This window comes from Gymnoscopelus braueri, assembly GCF_963280865.1.
Source record: "Gymnoscopelus braueri genome assembly, chromosome: 4".
NCBI lineage: Eukaryota > Metazoa > Chordata > Actinopteri > Myctophiformes > Myctophidae > Gymnoscopelus > Gymnoscopelus braueri.
In genome coordinates this window covers 815001-820000 of record NC_137605.1, presented here as the reverse complement: position 1 = coordinate 820000, position 5000 = coordinate 815001, and the positions used below count along the sequence as shown (strand labels likewise).

The following is a 5000-nucleotide window of genomic DNA, read 5'->3' as shown; positions in this document are numbered from 1 at the left end:
TCTGATGGCCATCCCACTGACCACAGGTTGACCACAGGTTGAACATGTTGTTTTCATCATTATTTGTAAATATAATGTGTTAAAAAAAAGGAATTCATAGGTTTTTTTTGCACAAATATTTTCTAATCTGGGCCTATTAAAACATTTGGATAGATTTAATTTAATTTAATTAGAATAGATTATTTTACTTTCATTCTAACAGCCGGTCAAGAAGCTCTCAAAGGTTCCTGTAAAGGATATTCATGACATGATGCCCAGAACAGGTTGGAAGGGGTTAAACATTGGGGACACATGATTGATGATACGGATTACATTAAAAACAATCTAATAATGACAGATATTTGTATGTTTGTTTGTTTTAGTTTTTCTTTGTTCAAATAAGAGTTTGAGTCACAAACAGAAACATGAGGCAGCTAAAGAGAACCAGCAGGGGGGGCTAATGAGCTGCTCAGCGGGAGATGCTGGCGCTGCCACATTGTAGCTTTTCATTGAAAGCATCGTTTTAGTTTCAGAAAACTCTTAGTATTTAGGACAGTGGTTCTCAAAAATAGAAGATCTACAAGGTCACAGCGCATCACTTCGTGCCGCGCTGCGAGCTTGTACATCTGCTATATTTTTTCACATTTTTGAAAAATCTTGAAAGTGTTTGAAAGAAATATATATATATATATATATATATATATATATATATATATATATATATTATTATTTTATTTTTATTTTTTTAACACAAATATTCTCTTCTGGGGGTCCCTGGCACACAACATGTTCAGGTGGGGGGTCCTTATACCTATCATAAGAACTATACTGATTTAGAAGGCATTTGTAGAATGGGTCTCAGGTCTTCATGGGTTAAAAACAAAAAAGGTTTTAGTTCCGTCTTGAAGCCATATTATGTATATATATATAGATATAGATATATCAGATCAAATTGATTGATCAAATTGATTGATCAAATTGATTGATCAAATTGATCGATCTATTTGATCAAATTGATTGATCTATTTGATCAAATTGATTGATCTATTTGATCAAATTGATTGATCTATTTGATCAAATAGATCAATCAATTTGATCAAATTGATTGATCTATTTGGCCGCGGACTCCTCATCTGAAAAGGATTTGTCAGGGACCCCGAGAAGAGAAAAATTATGTAAACAAAATCATACATCTAAATGATTCAAAATGTTCCAAACTTTTTTGATATTTTTGAAAAATTATGAAACATCCATTCTTTTTTTATGTTTAATCAATATTTTATTTTGAATAAAAATTATGAAAAATTGTCCAAACATTTTCGATATTTCAATATAGAGGGGTAAAAATAAATGAATTTAAAATAAATTCCACATGCATTGTCTTGTTTTTAGTTTTATAGCTGGTTAAGTAGAATGTTGAACTGAAATACATCCACTTGAATGGCTAGAAGCAGTCCTGGAATTTAGTCAGTTTGGGGTCAAGGCCATTTGACCTTTAGTGTTGCACGTGTTTTATGAGGCACAAAAGCCAAAAGCCAGGTCAGGAAAACCATCAAACAAAACAATGATTTTATAATGACGAAAATGACCTTTTATATCTATAATCTTTTTATTAATACACATATTTACAAATGATCAATCTTTGTAGAGTCAAAAGATCACACACACATGATGCTCAGCCCAGGACTATATATATCTCTATATATCTCTATATCTCTCTCTCTCTCTATATATATATATATATATATATATATATATATATATATATATATATATATATATATATAGTCACTAGACTAATTTGAAGATTTAAATGAATTTAAATTTAAATTCTCAAAGTGTTTCATGTCAAGGACCCCCTGTGTGTATTTGGTTCCAGGGACCACCAGAAGAGAAGATTTGTGTTTAAAAAAATAAGAAATAAATGATTAAAAATGTTCCATTACTTAAAGTTGCACTATATAACTTTTCTCTTCTAGCCCGGATTGTGTGCTGAAACTTTTTATTGAGCCAATAGAGCCTGCCTGCTTGCTCAGGGGATAAATTGAATCTTGACCATCAGGTCAAAATTGCAGAGCAGGGAGAACCACCCCTATTATATAAGTTATATTGTATTATACAACAGGTAGTTCCGACCAAGCAATCTGATTGGTTGAAATAGCTTTCTAGCCGTGCTTCAAACCAGCATCATAGCACGGGCCTAATCACATTAATAAATCACTCCGCACTGCAGTCCACACCTGATTAGACCATATATGGTCTCTTATATATATAAGCTGTGCTGTGACGTCACGCTGTCCCACGGTAGGAAAACAAACAGCACGGCGAAAATAGCCGATCTACAAGTTCACAACGCGTCGCCATCGCGACGCGTTGTCAGCTTGTAGATCAGTTATTTTGGCCACGTGACACGGTAGTACGACGGAGCATATAGCCTACTGGAATTAATTCCACTGCGCAAGCATTGATAGCTCAGCTGTGTTGATTAGACGGTGCCTCAGGCTCATAGCGCTGCTACAGGGACTATTTAATGTCTCAGTGAAAAACTCTTCTCTTTACAGGGAAACGGATAATAGCGAAACATTTTTATTATGAATTGCTCCACAATATGAATACATTTGGATGTGTTTTGTTGGTAACTGTTGTATAATCGCAATATTACACTCGAGGGCGTGCTTTACCTTACATTATTGGCACTTCTGTGATGCTCGCGGAACTCGGCTTCGCCTCGTTCCTGACCGCATCACAGGCGTACCAATAATGACTGTAAAGCACACCCTCTTGTGTAATATTGCTTAATTAACATACTCTACCATACAGATTGTATAAGTCATGTTGTATTAACATACTCTACCATACAGATTGTATAAGTCATGTTGTATTAACATACTCTACCATACAGATTGTATAAGTTATGTTGTATTAACATACTCTACCATACAGATTGTATAAGTTATGTTGTAATAAATAACATTCTCTACCATACAGATTGTATAAGTCATGTTGTAATAACATACTCTACCATACAGATTGTATAAGTTATGTTGTAATAACATACTCTACCATACAGATTGTATAAGTTATGTTGTAATAACATACTCTACCATACAGATTGTATAAGTCATGTTGTAATAACTTACTCTACCATACAGATTGTATAAGTTATGTTGTAATAACATTCTCTACCATACAGATTGTATAAGTTATGTTGTAATAACATTCTCTACCATACAGATTGTATAAGTTATGTTGTAATAACATACTCTACCATACAGATTGTATAAGTTATGTTGTAATAACATACTCTACCATACAGATTGTATAAGTTATGTTGTATTAACATACTCTACCATACAGATTGTATAAGTTATGTTGTAATAACATACTCTACCATACAGATTGTATAAATTATGTTGTAATAACATACTCTACCATACAGATTGGACAGAAGTACATTTTATTAATAAAAAAGGTTACAAAGTGCTGCTTTAAGATTATTTATTTTATTAAAAAATAGCAGACAGCTTGTAGATCTGCTATTTTTCAATGGTCAACGTGAAAACAATAAAAAAAAAGTGGTTAAAACGATTGTGATGCCATGTTAACTCATTTAGCTGGGGACCCCCTGGAACCCCCCGAGGACCCCTGGGGGTCCCTGGACCCCACCTTTAGAACCACTGGTCTAAATAACATATTGAGAACCACTGGTCTAAATGACACCTTGAGAACCACTGGTCTAAATGACACCTTGAGAACCACTGGTCTAAATGATTGACAAGAAAGAGGCAGAGAGGAGAGAGTGGGCGGGGCATCAAGGCCACGGTGACCTCAGGGCAGAAAGGTCAAAATGAAGTAGTCCTGTCCTGTGAGATTGGGTTCCGTAGGAGGCGAGTCGTAAGACGCGGCTTATGATTGGCTGAAAGGAGGGTAGGGAGCACTTGGCTGTGTCAGTTTGGACCAACGCATTTCTACTATCTAAACCTAGTACACACATTTCTACTATCTAAACCTAGTACACACATTTCTACTATCTAAACCTAGTACACACATTTCTACTATCTAAACCTAAGCAAAACATTGTAACGTTTCATGAGATTGGATTCATAGCCAGAACCCTGCAGACCTTTGGGACGGGGCTGGTCTAAAAACAAGCTCTCCCTTACCGTTCACCTCCTACTAACTAACTACTAACCCTAACCCTGGTACCCTAACCCTAACCCTGGTACCCTAACCCTAACCCTGGTACCCTAACCCTAACCCTAACCCTGGTACCCTAACCCTAACCCTGGTACCCTAACCCTAACCCTGGTACCCTAACCCTAACCCTGGTACCCTAACCCTAACCCTGGTACCCTAACCCTAACCCTGGTACCCTAACCCTAATCTCTGCTAAACTAATGGCCTTTGTCATTTTTTTTGTTTTTCAGGAAAAATAAAAAACTGATCCAAAACAAAACTATATGATATTTCTTAATCATTTCACCCAAAATGTTTATAACAAATTATGACTATTAAAATAGAAATAACACTGTCTGTCAGTTATGTAACATAAGAGATTTAAATAGGTTTAAATAGGATTAAATCTGACTTAGGCCAAAAAAGAATTAAAATATATATATATATATATATATATATATTTACCTAAATCAGTAAATAATTTGGCCACAAAACCATGTGACTTAGGCCAAAAAAAGGGAGGCCATTATACTAAAAGGGGAGTGAACAGCATGATCAAATAAGAGATAGGATTTGACCAGAGGTGACTTAGGCAAAAATATCATTTTCCTCAAAAAATGACTTTAGGCCATTAGTTTAGCAAGGTGACGAAATGCAAAGATAAAAACAGCAGAGGGCGCTGTTTTTCCTTTTTTTTGACGATCGGTTCCCAGATTGCCCTTTAAACCTTAACCCTGGTCAGTTAGTGTTGAAATGAAGATCTCTGTAATGTTTCCATTAAATCAAGCATTATAACTAGTATTATAACTAGTATTATAACTAGTATTATAACTAGTATTATGTTG

General features: G+C 34.9%; 1 protein-coding gene across 4 annotated transcripts in view; it reads right to left on the bottom strand.

The window, feature by feature from the left end:
* Positions 1 to 3419: 3419 nt before the first annotated feature.
* LOC308083986 (uncharacterized protein) overlaps positions 3420 to 5000 on the bottom strand; it is a 49988-nt gene continuing 48407 nt past the window's right edge. For all 4 annotated transcript variants that reach the window (XR_013933032.1, XM_080426441.1, XM_080426439.1 and 1 more), the window contains one exon: positions 3420 to 5000. This exon is cut by the window's right edge. The gene's annotated coding sequence lies outside the window, so the exon portion shown is untranslated.